Raw genomic sequence first — 19,384 nt, forward strand, 5'->3', positions numbered from 1 at the left:
ATACTCAAGTTTATCCCTCCATTTCCCCTCCTATTGGCTGAACCCAGTAGGACATCAGCTGTCATACAGCCAGCAAGAGCCTGAAGTGAGTAAGAGGAGGGCAAGGAATGGACCTGCTGGCACATGGGCCCTGGACCAGCACAATATTGTGCCATGCCCTTCTGCTAGGTGGAGGGGATAAAATTTTTTATTTTCTCCCAACACCTGGGAGAAATACATATTATATCCCTGTGATCCATTTTATAACTGGTAGTTTGTAACCTCTTAATCTTCTCCTATTTTGCCCATTCCCCATCCTCTCCTGTCTGTAACCACTAGCTTGTTCTCTGTATCTGTGAGTCTATTTCTGTTTCATTATATTTGTTTTGTTTTGTAGATTCTATATATAAGTGAAAACCTACAGTAGTTGTCTTCTCTGTCTGACTTATTTTACTTAGAGTAATACCTTCCAGGCTCATCCATGTTGTCACAAATGGCAAGATTTCATTCTCTTTTATGGCTGAATAATATTCTATTGTGTGTGTGTGGAACACACACACAACACCTTTACCTTTTCATCTGTTGATGGACCCTTAGGTTGCTTCCATTTCTTGGCTATTGTAAATAATGCTGAAATAAACATTTGGGTGCATATATCTTTTTGAATTAGTGTTTCATTTTTTTTGGATAAATACCCAAGAATTGAATTGCTGGATTGTATGGGAGTTTTATTTTCTCCACATCCTCACCAACACTTGTAATTTCTTGTCTTTTTGGTGATAGCCATTCTGACAGATGTGAGGTAATATCTCATTGTGATTTAGATTTGTATTTCCCTTGTGATTAGTGATGTTGAGTATCTTCTTGTGTGACTGTTGGCCATCTGTATGCCTTCCTTGGAAAAGTGCCTATTCAGGTCTTTTGCCCATTTTAAAAATCAGATTGTTTGTTTTTTGGGTATTGAGTTGAATAAATTCTTTATATAGTTTGGACATTAACCCTTTATCAGATGTTTTATTTGCAGATATCTTCTCCCATTCAATAGGTTGCCTTTTTGTTTTGTTGTTGATTTCCTTTGCTGTGCAAAATCTTTTTAGTTTGATGTGGTCCCATTTACTTGTTTTTGCTTTTGTTGACTTTGAGGAGACAGATCTAAAAAAAATATTGCTAAGACTGATTTCAAAGTGTGTACTGCTTATGTTTTCTTCTAGGAGTTTTATGGTTTTAGGTCTTACATTTAAATCTTTAATCCATTTTGAGTTTTTCAAATATGGTGAGAAAAATGGTCATTTCATTATTTTACATGTAGCTATCCAGTTCTCCCAACACCACTTACTGAAGAAAATGTCATTCCCCATTATATATTTTTACCTCCTTTGTCATAAATTAACTGACCATATGTGCATGGGTTTATTTCTGGGCTCTCTATTCTGTTCTATTGATCTTTGTGTCTTTTTTTTTGGTGTGCCAGTACCATACTGTTTTGATTACTATAGCTTTGTAGTATTGTCTGAATTCGGGGAGCATGGTACCCCCAGCTTTGTTCTTTTTTTCTCAAGATTGCTTTGGCTATTTGGGGTCTTTGGTGTTTCCATAAAATTTGGGATTATTCTAGTTCTGTGAAAAATGTCTTTAGAATTTTGATAGAGTTAGCATTGAATCTATAATTGCTTTGGGTAGTATGGACATTTTAATAATACTAATTCTTCCAATCTAGGTACAAAGAATGTCTTTCCATTTACTTGTGTTATCTTTAATGTCTTTTATCAGGGTCTTATAGTTTTTAGAGTACAGGTCTTTCACCTTTTTGGTCAAATCTATTCCTAGATATTTTATTCTTTTTGATACAATTGTAAATAGGATTTTTTTTCTCTTTCTGATAGTTCATTATTAGGGTATAGATATGCAACAGATTTCTGTATACTGATTTTGTATCCTGCAGCTTTCCTGAATTCATTTGTTAGTTCTAATAGTTTTTTGTTGGGGTCTTTAAGATTTTCTCTATATACTATCATGTCATTTGCAAACAGTGACAGTTTTATTTCTTCCTTCCCAATTTGGATACCTTTTATCTCTTTTTCTTGTCTGATTGCTATAGTGAGGACTTCCAGTACTAGTTTGAATAAAAGTGGTGAGAGCGGGCATTCTTGTCTTGTTGCTGATTTTAGAGGAAAAGCTTTCAGCTTTTCACCGTTGAGTATGATGTTAGCTCTGGGTTTGTCATAAATGGCCCTTATTATATTGAGGTTTGTTCCCTCTGCACCCACTTTGTTGAGAATTTTTATCATGAGTGAATGTTGAATTTTGTCAAAAGCTTTTTGTGGATCTATTGAGATGGTCACGTAATTTTTATACTTCACTTTGTTAATGTGGAGTATCACATTGATTTATTTGTGGATATCTAACCATCCTTGCATCCCTGGAATAAATCCCACATGATCTTGATGTATGATCCTTTTAATATGTTGTTGAATTCAGTTTGGTAATATTTTGTTGAGGATTTTTGCATCTATGTTCATTGGAGAGATTGGCCTGTAATTTTCTTTTATTGTGATGCCTTTGCCTGGTTTCGGACCAGGGTAATGCTGGCCTCATAGAATGAGTTTAGAAGGGTTTCATCCTCTTCAATTTTTTGGAATCACTTGAGAAGGATAGGTATTAACTCTTCTTTAAATGTTTGGTAGAATTCTCCTGTGATGCCATCAGGTCCTGGACTCCTTTTTTGTTGGGAGTTTTTGATTAATGATTCAGTTTCATTCCTAGTAATGGATTTGTTCAGATTTTCCATATCTTCATGATTCAGTCTTGGGAGATTGTATGTTTATAAGAATTTATCTATTTCTTGTAAGTTGTCCAATTCTTTAGCATATACTTGTTGATAATATTCTTTTATGATTATATTTCTGTGGTATTGGTTGGAACTTCTCTTTTATTTCTAATTTTATTTATTTGGTCCCTTTCTCTATTTTTCTTGATGAGCCTGGCTAAAGTTTTGTCATTTTTCCTTTTTTAAAAAAAATAAATTTATTTATTTACTTACTGGCTGCATTGGGTTTTTGTTGCTGTGTGGTCTTTCTCTAGTTACAGCGAGTGGGGGCTACTCTTTATTGTGGTGCATGGGCTTCTCATTGTGGTGGCTTCTCTTGTTTCAGAGCACAGGCTCTAGGTGCGCGGGCTTCAGTAGCTGTGGCACGTTGGCTCAGTAGTCTTGGCGCATGGGCTTAGCTGCTCCGTGGCATGTGGGATCTCCCCGGACCAGGGCTTGAACCCGTGTCCCCTGCGTTGGCATGAGGATTCTTAACCACTGTGCCACCAGGGAAGTCCCCATTTTTCTTTATCTTTTCAAAAAACCAAGTCTTAGTTTCATTGATCTTTTCCTTTTTTTTTTCTATTTCATTTATTTCTGCTCTGATCTTTATTATTCCTTCCTTCTATTAACTCTGGGCTTTGTTCTTCTCTTTCTAGCTCCTTTAGGTATAAAGTTAGGTTGTTAATTTGAAATTTTTCTTGTTTCTTGAGGTAGGCCTGTATTGGTATAAAATTCCCTCTTACAACTGTTTCTTCTGCATCCCATAGATTTTGGAAAGTTATGTTTCTATTTTCATTTCATTCAAGTTATTTTCTGATCTCCTCTTTGATTTCTTTATTGACCCATTGGTTTTTTAGTAGTGTGTTTTTTAGTCTCCATGTGTTTGTGTGTTTTTCCAGTTTTCTTTCTATAATTGCTTTCTAATTTCATACTGTTGTGGCTGTAAAAGATGATTGATATGATTTCAGTCTTCTTAAATTTATTGAGACTTGTTTTGATGCCTAGCACCTGATCTATCCTGGTGAATGTTCCATGTGCAATTGAAAAGAATGTGTATTCTGATGAAGTGCTTTGTAGCTGTCTTAAGTCCATCTGGTGTAATGTGTTATTTAAGTCCAATGTTTCCTTGCTGTTTTTCAGTATGGATGATCTATCCATTGAGGTAAGTGGGATAGTAAAGTCCCCTACTATTATTGTATTACTGTCAACTTCTCCCTTTATGTCTGTTAATATTTGTTTTTTTATGTTTAGATTCTTTTTTGTTAGATGCCTATAGTGTACAAGTGTTATATCCTTTTACTGGATTGACCCCTTTATCATTATAATAAAAGACAGAGAAGGGCATTACATAGTCTTTATGTTAAAGTCTGTCTCATTTAAGTGTTGCTATCCCAGCTTTGTTTCAATTTGCATGGAATATCTTTTTCCCATCCCTTCACTTTCAGTCTGTGTGTGTTTTTAGCTGAAGTGAGTCTCTTGTAGGCAGCATATACCTGGGTCTTTGTTTTTTTTAATCCATTCAGCCATCCTGTGCCTTCTGCTTGAGGCTTTTAGTCCATTTACATTAAAAAAATTTTATTTATTTATTTATTTATTTATGGCTGTGTTGGGTCTTCGTTGCTGCACATGGGCTTTCTCTAGTTGCAGTGAGCGGGGGCTACTCTTTTTTGCTCTTGTTGTGGTGGCTTCTCTTTTTGCAGAGCATGGGCTCTAGGCGAGTGGGTTTTAATAGTTTTGGTGTGTGGGCTCAGTAGTTGTGGCTTGTGAGCTCTAGAGCGAAGGCTCAGTAGTTGTGGCACATGGGCTTAGTTGCTCTGTGGCATGTAGGATCTTCTTGGACCAGGGATTGAATCCGTGTCCACTGCATTGGCAGGTGGATTCCACCAGTGAAGTCCCTAGTCCATTTACATTTAAAGTGATTATTGATAGGTATGTACTCATTGCCATTTTGTTACTTGTTTCCTGGTTGTTTTTGTAGTTTTCTTTTCTTCTTCTTTTAGTCCCTTCCTTTGTGGTTTGATAATTTCTGTTAGTGGTATGTTTGGGTTTCTTTCTCTTTGTTTTTTGTGTTTCTATTGTAGGTTTTTGGTTTCTGATTACCATGAGATAGATATATCTATATGTATCTACCTCTCTATATAGATATATCTATATATATTTTTCACTGATAGTTAAATTCAAACACATTCTAAACGCTGTACATTTTTTTTTTTTTTTTTTTTTTTTTTTTTTTTTTTGCGTTATGTGGGCCTCTCACTGTTGTGGCCTCTCCCATTGCGGAGCACAGGCTCCGGACGCACAGGGCCAGCGCCCATGGCTCACGGGCCCAGCCGCTCCGTGGCATGTGGGATCTTCCCAGACCGGGGCACGAACCCGTGTCCCCTGCATCGGCAGGCGGACTCTCAACCACTGCGCCACCAGGGAAGCCCAACGCTGTACATTTTTAAATTCCCCACTACATTTTATGTTTTTGTGTTGTGTTTTACATCTTTTTGTGTATCCCTTAACTACTTATTGTAGTTTTTGTTGATTTTACAACTTCTTTTAACCTTTTTACTAGCTTTTTAAGTGGTTGATCCACTGCCTTAACTATATATTTGCCTTTACCAGTGAGATTTTTTCCGTCATGTATTTTCTTACTTCTTGTTATGACTTTTTATTTTCTCTTGAAGAAGACCCTTTAACGTTTCTTGTACAGCGGTTTAATGGTAATGAACTCTTTTAGTTTTTGCTTACAGGGAAACTCTCTCTCCTTCAATTCTGAATGATAACTTTGCTAGGTAGAGTATCCATGGTTGTAGGTTTTTCCCTTTCAGCATTTTAAGTATATCATGCCACTCCCTTCTGGCCTGCAGTGTTTTTGCTGAAAATTCAGTTTATAGCCTTATGGCAGTTCCCTTGTATGTGACTTTGTTTTTCTTTTGTTGCCTTTAACATTCTCTCTCTTTAACTTTTGCCATTTTAATTATGGTATATCTTGGGTGGATTTGTTTGCATTCATCTTGTTTGAGACTCTGTGTTTCCAGGACCTGAATATTTCTTTCCTTCCCCACATTAGGGAAGTTTTCATCCATTATTTTATCAAAAATATTTTCTACTCTTGTCTTTTTATCTTCTCTTTCTGGGACCCCTATAATGTGAATGTTAGTATGCTTGATGTTGTTCCAAAAGTCCCTTGGAATATCCTCATTTTTAAAAAATTCTTCTTTCTTTTTGCAGCTCTGATTGGGTCATTTCCACTATTCTGTCTTCCAAGTTGCTTATACAGTCTTCTGTATTGCTAAATTTGCTATTGGTTCCCTCTAGTGTATTTTTCATTTCAGTTATTATTTTCTTCAGCTCTGATTCATTCTTTTTATGTTTTCTGAATCTTTGTTGAAGTTTGCACAGTATTCCTCTATTCTTTGCCTGAGTTAGTATTTTTATGACTCTTGCTTTGAACTCTTTATGAGGTAAAATACTTATCTCCATTTGATTAGGGTTTTTTTCTGGGGTTTTATCTTGTTCTTTCATTTAGAGTATATTCCTGACTTCTAATCTTGTTTAATTTTCTGTGTTTGTCTTTATGAATTAGGCAAAACAGTTACCTCTCCTGGTCTTGAAGGTGTATCCTTGTGTAGGAGTGTCCCTGTGCAGACTGTGTGTGCCCAGTGGCTTTAGAGGGAGGGCTGGAGCAGAAGTGAGCATGGCTTGGGGCTTCTTCTGGGGTCAAAAGCTGCCACCTTGGCAGGGTTGCAAGGCCTGGAGCCAGAGCCCAGCATAGGCTGGAGCATCTCCCAAGGTGCATCAGAAGCTGCTGCCTTGCAGGGGTTGGGTGGAGAGTTGCCCAATGTGAGGCTCATACCTCTTGTCCTTTAGGGAGGACCTCTGAGTTTGTGATATCCTTTTCCTCTTTTGGATCACCCACTGGGAGTGTGGGTCATGACTAGATTGCTTTTCTTTTCCTCCTATGTGTCTTTGTGTGGTTTTTTCTTTATATCCTTAATTGTAGAAGAGCTGTTATGCTAATCTTCAGGTTGTTTTCAGAGAGAGTTGTTCTATACAGAGATGTAGTTTTGGTTTTGCTGTGGGAGGAGATGAGTTCAGGGTCTTCCTACTCTGCCATCTTGATCCTGCCTTCACACCCAGTGCTTCTGATTAGGCATCAGTGCCCTGAGCTGCAGATAAACCACCTTCCCTTGTACTTGTTTATGACTGAAGTTCTTCCTGGTTCAGTACTTGGATGCACAGACTGCTTAGGGAATGCAGTGACTCATTGATTTCTTTGGAAGAATCGTTGTATAGTCTGGCACCCAGTCCTTAAAGGCAGGTGCATTAAGATGCTAAGGGAATTAACCTGAGTTTTTAATTCCTGGTTCTCTGACCTGCTTTTTAGGTAATGTCTAACCTTTTTTCTCTGTACTCCTGTTTAAAATAGGAAACATGAATCACAACCCTCTGATTTTATCTTTTCTAAGAAAAGGGTTAACATTGGCTCTTTTCAGTGTCTTCAGTGCATTTTTCTAGCCTCAAGCTCCAGAACCTATAATCTTCCCATTATTCACAAGGCTGTGGGTGGAATCAGTGAACTGGGGGGACCATCATGGCTTAGCAGTGTCATTCACTTTATTCCCTCCCTCCTCTGAATCGAAGGCCTTTGTTCTTCCCATTCCTAGCATGTGGTCAGGAAATGAAAGAATGAATTCTAAGACTTCCCATACTCTTTAAAAAAAATTATCCAAATACTATCAATTCTTTAAAATCTAGGTAAATTGTAAGTTCCTAAAATTTCTCTGGCTGTTTTCATCTTTCTATTGAGCTCTCCATCATTGAAAACTGGCTCTGTGACAGGCACTGTGCTAGCGCTGAGAGTACAAATATTATTTAGTAAGGCAAGGTTGCCATTCTTGGAGTTCACAATGTAGAGAAAGCTATTTCTTTACCTTTCAAAAGATCTTTATAGGAACAAGAACTTCTAACATATATAATCTCCTGCAAACCCTATCAATTTAGAATATAACTATGGCTTTCAAACTTTCATGACCATGTCCATATTATGAAATAGGTTTTACATCTGTAAAATTCCACATACACACCCAAATACACACATATGCTTTAAAAATCCAAGAAACTTACTAGAACAACTTCTGATATTTTTTATTATGTTCCATTTCATTTTTTATGAAGTTGTTGGTTTTGACCCATTTTATTGATTTCACGATCCACTAATGGATTGTAACCCATGATTTGAAAGAAGGTCATATCAATATAATTTGGAATTATTATAGAAATTGATATAATGATGCTCCCAGAAACTAATTTACTTAGCTAAATCACAGAGCTGGTGAGTAAGGTGTCAGAACTAGAGCCCGTATCCTGGAGTTCTCTCTCCTGCCTCTAAATTTCTAGAGCATATATATATAGATAATTAACTAGACAATTAATATATGCAGTGGTTTTTGAAATGTATTTTTTTACTGTCTTAAACTCTAATTATTTTACTATTTCTTCACCTTTTCTCACTTTATTTTAAGCATCCTAGCATAGTATCCATGGCTACATTTCATTATAGCACCAAATGACCCAGCATAATAACTTATATAGAAGAGTCAGTGTTAATTTTATTTGAGATTAAATACTGAAAGGTATCATTTTTAGATAATCAGAATGGACAAAATGCTTTATTAGCAGTTAAACTTGTAGTTAAGATGTGGCCTCTGGAGCCTGTCTTCATGGGTATGAATTCTGGCTCCATGACTTACTAGCTGTGTGAACTTAGATAAGTAATTTAATCACTCTGTTCTTCATTTTCTCATCTAGAAATTGGGATAATTTCACTAATTATCTCATAGGGTTGCATTGAGGATTAAATTCATATAAAGCACTTAGGACAGTGCTTGGCACAGAGTAAGCCCTCAACAAACATTAGCTGCTATAATTATCATTGTCAGTGTTATCATTTCTGGTTGACTTTATAGGTGATCACAGAGCAATATGATGAGTGGGAAATTTAGGATCTTGAATATAAAGTTGATTTTTAGGAATTCAACAGGGAAGGGAATTATTTAAAGCTTTGTTGGTCTATTATGAATGAAATGCTTCAGTAGTTTGTGTTTTTTTTTTTTTTTTTTTTTGTGGTACACGGGGCTCTCACTGTCGTGGCCTCTCCCGTTGCGGAGCACAGGCTCTGGACGTGCAGGCCCAGCGGCCATGGCTCACGGGCCGAGCCACTCCGCGGCATGTGGGATCCTCCCAGACCGGAGCACGAACCCGTGTCCTCTGCATCGGCAGGCAGACCCTCAACCACTGCGCCACCAGGGAAGCCCAGTAGTTTGTGTTTTGAAAGACTAAATTACTGACATTTTTATTGACTGGTTTTGTAGCAAGTGTAGTAAAATTGTATGACTTGAATTAATAAAAACTAGGAATTTATTCCTGGTTCAATAAAAAGTTAATATGATAATAGGTATTTTGTGGCTTAGACTACAAGTATATTTAACAATCATGAAAGTTATAAACTGAACAATAGACTGACTGCTATTAAGATGCTGGATTATGCTTTCAAAATAGCAAATTCACAATTCCTGGTGTCCCCAGCACAATGTTTCATATGCAACGAAATGAGATGTTTTCTTTTCAGAACCTTTAATAATCTTGTATTTGTATTTTAGTTTGGATTTAGATGTTTATTATTTTCATATTACTTATACCTTTATTTTATTCTAATGATGTGTTCTGTAGTTATCATAGGATATATGTCAATTTGGTCCTTTCATTAGTAAGTCTTTTCATGCATTTTTCATTCAGAAAGAGCAAAGACAAAGATTCTCTGTGGAAGGTTAATATAAGGAGATACTTAATACAACATCTGTGTTTGCAGTACATTGTTCAATTGTTATCTTGGTTACTTTTCTATTATATTTAAACTAGTGCATGTCATACATTATCCCTTTTTCTTCTTTTGTAAGAGTTATTAAACTTATTGTGGTTAGAGGGAATTCTTCAAATTATACCAGGCAAGGGGTTATCCTCTCTCATGACAATATTCTGGTACAGTATAGATAAAAGTTTTAGTAGAGTATATGTATGAAAATAAATATTTTACAAATAAAAATTTTATTTCTAAGAAAGGCAGTAATTTTCAGCAGAGACAGGGCCCAATTTTCAGGCTCTTCCCTACATTCTCTGCACTCAAGTTGCATCTTTCTTTGGGGGCCTCTAACATGCAGGTCCCCCTTTCACTTTAAGTAACATTAGAGGTCCTGTGTTCTCTCTACAACGTCTCCCTTCACTGTCCACCTCCCTGGTAATTGTAAGCCACATTTCCTGTAGCCTTTATGTGTGCAAGTGTGTAAAATAAAACATATATGTAGAGAAGCATACAAAAGTTAAAAAACCACTTCATGTTTCTCTTCTTTCCAGGACCAGAGATGTATGCCATCTATTGTTCTGGGTTTGAAAACAGTGGTCTCTTAAAGTTTTCCTGTTTTATAGTTGTTCCTTCCTTTTTCTGTTTAAAGTCACTCTCATCTTTTCTTATCATTGGGGATTTTCTGTGAATTTGATTTATCCATTACTTTTACAGTCCCTCATTGCTACATCATCAAGAGGTAAATGTCTAAAAAGCCAAATTTCCCTTGTTCTCATAATTTATGGCCACATTGTGTCCCATTCTCTCCTACCCACTTTGATGTGGGCCTTCTTTCATTCATCTGATGTGTAGGAGATGCTCAGCCAGATTTTAGGTTTTTTTTTTTTTTCCCCCAGAGGAAGTTGTTCCATACATAGCCATAGATTCAGTGCATTTGTGGGAGGTGAGTTCAGGATCCTCTTCTGTCTCCATCTTGAACCAGAGCCCCTGGAAGTTCTAATTTTGACAGGAACTTCAGTGACTTCTTTGTGGGAGTGGCATTTTATGAGCAGATAGTATTTTAAAAAATAGCTTTATTGCAGCATTGTCATATAATAAATTTCACTCCTCAAAAGTATACAATTTGAGTTTCGAATATGTAAAATCTTCCTTATAATCAAATAAAAAACATTTTTGTGGATCCAGAAAGTTTCCTTGTGCCACTTTTTAATCCCTCTTCCCCTCCCTCCATCCCCTTCGCTAGGCTGCCACTGATCTGATTTATGTCATTGTAGATTTAGTTTGTATTTTTCAGGAGTTTTATGTATGAGATCATATAGGAGATATTGTATTTGGCGGGGGGAGCTATATTTTTTCACTCAGTATAATTATTTTGAGATTTATTCATGTTATTTCAGGTATTAATAGTTCACTCCTTGAGTAGCATTGACGTATATACACTACCAAATGTAAACGGGTGGCTAGTGGGAAGCTGCTGCATAGCACAGGGAGATCAGAACCATGCTTTGTGACCACCTAGAGGGGTGGGGTAGGGAGGGTAGGAGGGAGATGCAAGAGGGAGGGGATATGGGGATATACGTATACATATAGCTGATTCACTTTGTTATACAGCAGAAACTAACACAGCATTGTAAAGCAATTATACTCCAATAAAGATGTTAAAAAAAATAGTTCACTCCTTTTTATTGCTGAGTAGTGTTCCACTGTATGGATATATTTCAATTTGTTCATGCATTTATCTGTTGGTGGACATTTGGGTTATTTCCATTCTTGTGCTATTACTTATAAGGCCAGAATTGGAAAATTTATTATTGTTTCAGTAGAATATTCTCTTACTGCTTCTCACGATTCAGTAATTTAAGGATGCTTGTTAAAAATACTGGCTTTTAAAAGATGCCAGCCATTAGAAAATTTTCAGAATCCCAATTAAATCTCCAAATGACTGAGTTTGCATAGTACTTTTCTCATTTGCTTCTCTTTTCTTTTTCTTGTTTTTCATTAATGCCTCACCAGAAATAAGTGGAAAACAAAAAAGGGAGAAAAAGTGAAGAATGATGTAACAAATTAGAAAAATCTAGTTTTCATTCGTTAGAGATGAATCTATTCATTTCTTAGTTGAAAATTGCCACAGAGTTGTGTTTTAAATGATTAAGGGCTGCTTCATTTAATGTACTATTATAGGCATTTTTCTGAGGACTTTTTTTCACACTAAGCTTTTTTGCCTAGGCGTTTTGATTCGTAAAGGTGTTGATGTTCCTTAAACCTTCCACTCAATTTATATTTTTATTTTCTCTGCCTATTTTCATTCAGTGAGAGACTATGGTTCAGTGTTTCCTTTTTTGTTAAGTATGTAACTTTCTAGCTCTTCAGACTATTTTGCCTTGCAGAGTTGTGTTTTAAATCTCCCCCAGAAGAGGAAATGACTCATTTCTATACAGTAGCATGTAGGTGTTGGATGAATGTTGCTGCCAGGGAGAAATAGACTGTAATGCCAGTGTAAATGGAGTTTTACAGCTGCTAAAATCTCAAGGATTTAAATTTTCCTAGGAATTTAAGTTGGGGGAAAAAACAACTTCAGAAGTTGGTAAGTCTCTGTGTTCTGGGGGAGAACTTTGGGCATATAAAAGTGGTATGAATGTTATGAAATTGTTGATGGCCTAATGCAAGAATGGTGTGTTCTTTGAGATGCTTTTATTTCTCCCTAAACTATTGGCTTGGGACTGTGCAAGCTGGAGCAGGATGATGCCCAGGTATAGCGTAGGCCTGATGTGTCACATCACCCAGGTCACTTTTTAAGACTTCTGACTATTGTGAATTCACAGAAATCTCCAAATTTATCTGTTCTTCAGACTGCTGTGCAATAGGAGACATGAGGAAGTGGGTTCTACAGTTATCTTCCTCTGCAGACCTCTAAATGTTCTAAAAATAATGGCATTGTCCTTATTTTGGAGACCAAGAGAAACTGAGTTGTAAATACCACATTGTCCTGCAACGCAGGTGTCATCCTAAGACATGAGAACGATCTTTAGCTGCATAAAGAAAGGCTGATGTTAGTGTTTTGGGCACAGCTCTCACATGGACAGGGTTTATTAAATATGAAGGAGGATAATATGTAGGCGATATCTGGCTAATTCATTTTTTTCTTAGTTTATGGCAGTGTCCAGAGCAGCACCTTATATATGATATGTATTTAATAAAGTTTCATAAAAAATGGTTAATTAAAACTCAAAGATGGTGCAGTAAAATTTAAAATTCTTTCTTGAGGTGGATTGTGAAACTGTGTTTTAAACTTTGCAGTTCATGGAAATGTAACCATTTTGATTTTTCAAACTGCTACACTTTTATCATTTATTTTGATCATTTAAAAAATGTACAGTTTTATATTATAGCACCTCCTTGGATTTGTGAAACCTGATCAAGAATCTGTAAATAAGAACAAAATGCCAAAAAAAAGAGAAAAGAAACACCTGGTTGGTTTCAAGTAAAATACAGTAAATAATATTTATAGAATAAAATACCCTAGTAAGATGTTTTCTAATATGTGCTCCTTAACATGAAGAAATGTGTGTGTGTGTGTGTGTTTGAGTGTGTGTTAGTAGACAACAAAGAAGGAAATATTAGGATTTAACTGGTTAGAATATAAGCTCTAAGTATGAAAAGAAATGTGGATAATAAAAGAATGATGAGAGAGTCTAAAGGTAGAGCGTTGTTTTGATTAAATGTAAAATGGTGTGCTGCTAAGACTTCAGTGTGTATGACCAGGTTTGAATCTGCCTAGGTACATGCAGCTAACAAAGATCTTACAAAAAATAAGCCTGCACTGATTTGATAGGTCAGTTTATTGAATATTCAAAAACTTTTCTGAATATTCACTATTTGTCAGACACTATCCTAGGTGGTTAATGTAGAGCATCCGCCCTCAAAGGGTCCATGGTGTGGTGGGGGAAACAGAGAAGGAGACCAAAAATTATAGTCTAGAGTGTAGGGATGCATCGAAATTCAGCCTTGGTACTGATACTCAGCCTGAACCTGTTGTCAGGTGTGAGCCTTTGGAGAGCTCAGGAGGAAATGCTCACTTTAACACTGTTTTTGTCATCCCTGAACTTGTGTGTGAGCACCAGGTTAGCATCATGTCTACTCTATGCAGCATTTCTTGCGTACGCAAGGTATGACATTAACTTAAGGCTAATTAACTTAAGGTTAATGTCTGGTATGACATTAACTTAAGGCTAATTAACTTAAGGTTAATGTCTGAATGTTGACCTTTAATTACAGGGATTGTTGCTGGTGAGGTCGGGGAGGAACTGGGTCACGGAGGATTTCTCTGCCAGGCTTAATAGTTTAGACTTTTTCTTCTGAAGAGTTTTGAGGAGAGGAGTGAGTAGCTCAAAACTGTATCATTCTGTGGTGGTCTGAATGGCAATAGTATAGATATTGGGCTTGACAGAGTCTGGGATGCTCCTGGGCTAATGAAGGGACAAGAGGAGAAGAACCAGATTGAGACATTGGTAGAGTTGAGAAATGTTTCAGAAGTAGAATCAGTAAACCTGATGCTGATTGGATTTGAGATGCCAGGGGGTGGTTCTAAGAAGCTGCAAAGCTTAGTAGTGGAGTAAGCACCTGAACTTTGCTGTGGTTAGAGATGTGAATACAGGAGGAGCTGAAGCATGTGGTAAAGGAAGGTGTGACGTTGAGCTTTGGTGCCAGTGACTTATCGAGAGGCTGGGCTAGCAGGGATCTGGGTATGTGTGCCTAAGTCTCTTGGGAGTGGTCAGGCACGCCCTGAGGGAGCTCTAGGTTTTTTTTTTTTTTTTTTTTTTTTTGCGGTACGCGGGCCTCTCACTGCTGTGGCCTCTCCCAATGCAGAGCACAGGCTCCGGACGCGCAGGCTCAGCGGCCATGGCTCACGGGCCCAGCCGCTCCGCGGCATGTGGGATCCTCCCAAACCGGGGCACGAACCCGTGTCCCCTGCATCGGCAGGTGGACTCCCAACCACTGCACCACCAGGGAAGCCCAGCTCTAGTTTTGAGATCCACCCACATGTGGGTGGTGGATGAAGTGATGGGAGTAGGTGGGCTCACTTGAGAGCAGCAGAATGTTGGGAGGTGCTAAGTGCCACGGTGAAAAGAAAAATAGAACATGGTAAGGGCATGAAGGGAGCTGGAGTTTAGGGAAAGGGTTTTAATTTTTAAATGGGACGGACAGGGTAGGCTTCATTGAAAAGGCGAATTGGAACAAAGATGTGAAGGGTGTGAGGGAGTCAGCCATGTGGATATCTAGAGGAAGAGTATTGCAGGCCAGAGGGAACAGCTGGAGCAAAGGCCCTGACGTGGGAGAGTGTCTGGGGTGTGCTGGGGACATGGAGGATCCAGTGTGGCTGGATGGGTGAGTGTGTGTGGGGTGGCAGGAGGAGAGGTCATGGGGACTAGATCAGGCAGGGCTTTGTAGCTCTTTGTGAGCACCTTTGGCTTTTCCACTGTATGAAATGTGAGGCATTAGAGGGTTTTAGGCAAAGCAAGGACATGAGCTGACTTAGATTTTAAAGGAACCATTATGTGTGCTGGGTTGAGAAGAGGCTAGGGATACAGACAGTAGTGTAAACAAAGACCTAGGGAGGCTGATGATGCAGCAATCCAGGGAGTTTCCAGCTTTGTCTTCTGCTGAAGCCTGGACTCATGGCATTTGTGCCCCTCTCCCACCTCAGGGCCTTTGCACATGCTCACCTTTTATGAAATGCCCTTCTCCTTGTTATTCATCTTTGCCTAATAACTCCTCCTGCTCTTTCCTATCTCTTTTAAATACTACTTTCTCAAAAAGAGGTCCACCCTGACTGTCTCTCAGACTATATTAGGTTCTCACTGTTATATATTTTTGTCTCTTAGTGATTTTCCTTCTTGTAGCTTGTTTGTAAATATATGATTAAATAGGTCTACATTCCTTAGAGTCTTCACTCCATGAAGAGTCTATACTTCATGAAAACAGAAACTTATGGCACCCAATAAATTTGATGGATGAGTTGTGAATGAGTAAGTGTGTAATTGAATGGATGAAATAATAAGATGGAGACAAGACTCTAAGCCTGTGATCAAAAGATTGAATTCCTTGGGCTCCCGGCTTGGTGACTGCGGTGAGGAGGGAGATAGGGTGGTACGGTCAAATGTCAGGAGCCTCACAGGAGAAGAGGTTCATCTGTCTTGACCAGCCATCAAAAGCATGTGCCCTTTGCCTCCTTCTATCCCTTTAGTTTTTTAGAAATTAGAAAAGCAAAGAAGAGAGTTGTAAACATGTACCCAAGAATCTATGTAACTCAGTGCAGAGAAATGCTGATGGCAAGGGATAATAATTAGCAAATTCATTGAACATCTTTAGCCCAAGCCAGATAGTCTCTGAATTCAAATATTTGTCTTTGATTACAGACCTCTAGGAATGACTACTGTTTGCATTTTTTTAAACATCTTTATTAGAGTATAATTGCTTTACAATGGTGTGTCAGTTTCTGCTTTATAACAAAGTGAATCAGTTATACATATACATATGTCCCCATATCTCTTCCCCTCCCTCCCACCCTCCCTATCCCACCCCTCTAGGTGGTCACAAAGCACCGAGCTGATCTCCCTGTGCTATACTGTTTGCACTTTATGTTTGATTTTCCCAAGTCTTATAATTCAAACCCGGACCTAGACTCACCAGATATATCTGTGAAAACACCTTTAGTTAAACTCTTCGTTAAAACCTACAGCCATGAAAATAAATAAGCCTTAAAGCACAGTAAATAAATTTGTGAGGACTTTTCTATTATGGGCATGTCCTGGAAGAGATTTTTCCTGAAAGTGGAATGCTTGGACGACGGTCACCATCATTCACTGGACTGACTGTGCTTACAGAAAGTCCGCGAACTTGAAAACCTCAGGCTCCTGAACTGACTTAACTTTGTCTATTCTATTTCCACCTGTCTTCAGGAGGGTCCTCCGGGTGCTTAGATATGCATCCTAACATTTTCATAATTTTGCCACTGGAGGGCTCAGTGGGCTTTTTAATGTTCCTTTTAGATCAAATCTTATGTTTGTATAACAGTGACACTTTGAGACAAAATTTTTCCCCTTTTTTGAGAAAGCCTGTTTTTTCTGGGCAGGTGGGGGAGGTACATTTAGGTGCTCAAGTGCATGTGTCTTTATAGCCAAAAAGCTTTCGTTATGCACTCAGAGATAGAAGGTCTTGTCATTGTTGCATGTAAACTGAAATCAAATAGGGCTACACTAATTTCTCTCCCAGAGAAAAGGGAATTGAGGTTATACTGAGCAAGACTTTGAGCATGTGTACGTGCGTCCACAGTGTACTTGCCTGTATGTGCTGGTGGCAGCGTGGAGGGCAGGTGGAGTTGGGAGGGCTGAGAGCTCTGCAGTAGTCCAGGAATTATATGACTAAGGTAGTTGGGTGGGAGTGGGAATATTTTTCAGGACTAACTGAAAAGACATGGGGTGAGTGTCAGGGGAATGGTGGTCATGGACGGTTCCAGGGCTCCTTGTTGTGTGTTCTGTTGTAAAGATTGTGATTGGAGTTGTTCTCCTGTGTGTGTTATCTGCATGTGTGGTCCAGCTTCTCTGAGGCTGATACTGGAGCATGGATTAAGCAAAGGCATTGCGCTGTAAGTGCCACATCAATTTGGCATGTGCATGTTTTTTTGTGTGATATTTAAGAGGCATCCAGGGGGTAACAATGAGGTGTTATGCAAAGAACGTGGAGACAGGCTTGGCCCCAAGTATAAAATCAACATAAAGCACAGAGATGGAAATATCAGAATGGCTCTTCCAGATTTGGTAAGATTTAACTATAAACTAATTGAAGAATTAACGTATTTAAAGTTTAATAATTTGTAATCAGAAGGGAGATGATTGCTCAGACTGAAACTTACATAGCGGGTAGGGGAGAATCTGAGAAATAAACTTTGGAGGCACTGCCTAAGAACTGCTCAAGAAGGCTGGCATGGAAACTTCAATTCTTGTGACTTTCCCATCCATGTGATGGATGCTTGTGCCTCTAAAATTTTGAATCATCAATGAACTCTCTTTGTTCGGATTTCATGCCTGTGCAACTAAGTTTGGTTTATTATTTGGCCTTTCATAGATGTGCCTATCACAGGGAATGTACTGGTTGTATGAAGGTGTATATTCAGATCTGTGTGTCAGTTGTGCTCTTCACATCAGCTCAGCATCTACAAGTGTGGTGTGCTGAAAGAATCCGGTTCTGAGCAGGCAGAGCCGAGAACAAGGCTCTGGACCACGGCAAGTTCACCAAGGTAAATGCCACTTTCTTAGGCTATTTGCAGTTTGCCATTGGGCCTGTCATAGGGATTCCTCTCATGTCCACCTTCCTTCCCGTCTCTACAAATCCCACTAAATGTTTCACAGAGTAAATCAGAAAGAGAGGCTGAGACCAGGAAAACAGTAATTTTTCTTTTTTTAACATCTTTATTGCAGTATAATTGCTTTACAATGGTGTGTTAGTTTCTGCTTTATAACAGAGTGAATCAGTTATACATATACATATGTTCCCATATCTCTTCCCTCTTGGGTCTCCCTCCCTCCCACCCTGCCTATCCCACCCCTCTAGGTAGTCACAAAGCACCGAGCTGATATCCCTCTGCTATGCAGCTGCTTCCCACAAGCTATTTTACATTTGGTAGTGTATATATGTCCATGCCACTCTCTCACTTTGTCCCAGTTTACCCTTCCCCCTCCCCGTATCCTCAAGTCCATTCTCTAGTAGGTCTGCATCTTTATTCCCACCTTGCCCCTAGGTGCTTCATGACCATTTTTGTTTTTTAGATTCCATATATATGTGTTAGCATACGGTATTTGTTTTTCTCTTTCTTACTTACTTCACTCTGTATGACAGACTCTAGGGCCATCCACCTCCCTACAGATAACTCAATTTCGTTTCTTTTTATTGTTGAGTAATATTTCATTGTATATATGTGCCACATCGTCTTTATTAATTCATCTCTTGATGGACACTTAGCTTGCTTCCATGTCCTGACTATTGTAAATAGAGCTGCAATGAACATTTTGGTACATGACTCTTTTTGAATTATGGTTTTCTCAGGGCATATGCCCAGTAGTGGAATTGCTGGGTTGTATGGTAGTTCTATTTGTAGGTTTTTAAGGAACCTCCATACTGTTCTCCATAGTGGCTGTATGAATTTACATTCCCACCAACAGTGCAAGAGGGTTCCCTTTTCTCCACACCCTCTCCAGCTTTTATTGTTTCTAGATTTCTTGATGATGGCCATTCTGACTGGCGTGAGATGATATCTCATTGTAGTTTTGATTTGCATTTCTCTAATGATTAATGATGTTGAACATCCTTTCATATGTTTGTGGCAATCTGTATATCTTCTTTGGAGAAATGTCTATTTAGGTCTTCTGCCCATTTTTGGATTGGGTTGTTTGTTTTTTGAAATTGAGCTGCATGAACTGCTTGTAAATTTTGGAGATTAATCCTTTGTCAGTTGCTTCATTTGCAAATATTTTCTCCCATTCTGAGGGTTGTCTTTTCGTCTTGTTTATGGTTTCCTTTGATGTGCAAAAGCTTTTAAGTTTCATTAGGTCCCATTTGTTTATTTTTGTTTTTATTTCCATTTCTCTAGGAGGTGGGTCAAAATGGATCTTGCTGTGATTTATGTCATAGAGTATGCTGCCTATGTTTTCCTCTAAGAGTTTGAAAGTGTCTGGCCTTACATTTAGGTC

General features: G+C 38.3%; 1 protein-coding gene across 4 annotated transcripts in view; it reads left to right on the top strand.

Moving 5' to 3' along the window:
* Nucleotides 1–19,384, top strand: part of MCTP1 (multiple C2 and transmembrane domain containing 1) — a gene marked incomplete at both ends in the record, with an annotated part of 539,514 nt that overhangs the window by 34,067 nt on the left and 486,063 nt on the right. The gene's annotated exons all lie outside the window — the stretch shown is intronic.

Source organism: Hyperoodon ampullatus (assembly GCF_949752795.1).
Source record: "Hyperoodon ampullatus genome assembly, chromosome: 4".
Taxonomy (NCBI): domain Eukaryota; kingdom Metazoa; phylum Chordata; class Mammalia; order Artiodactyla; family Ziphiidae; genus Hyperoodon; species Hyperoodon ampullatus.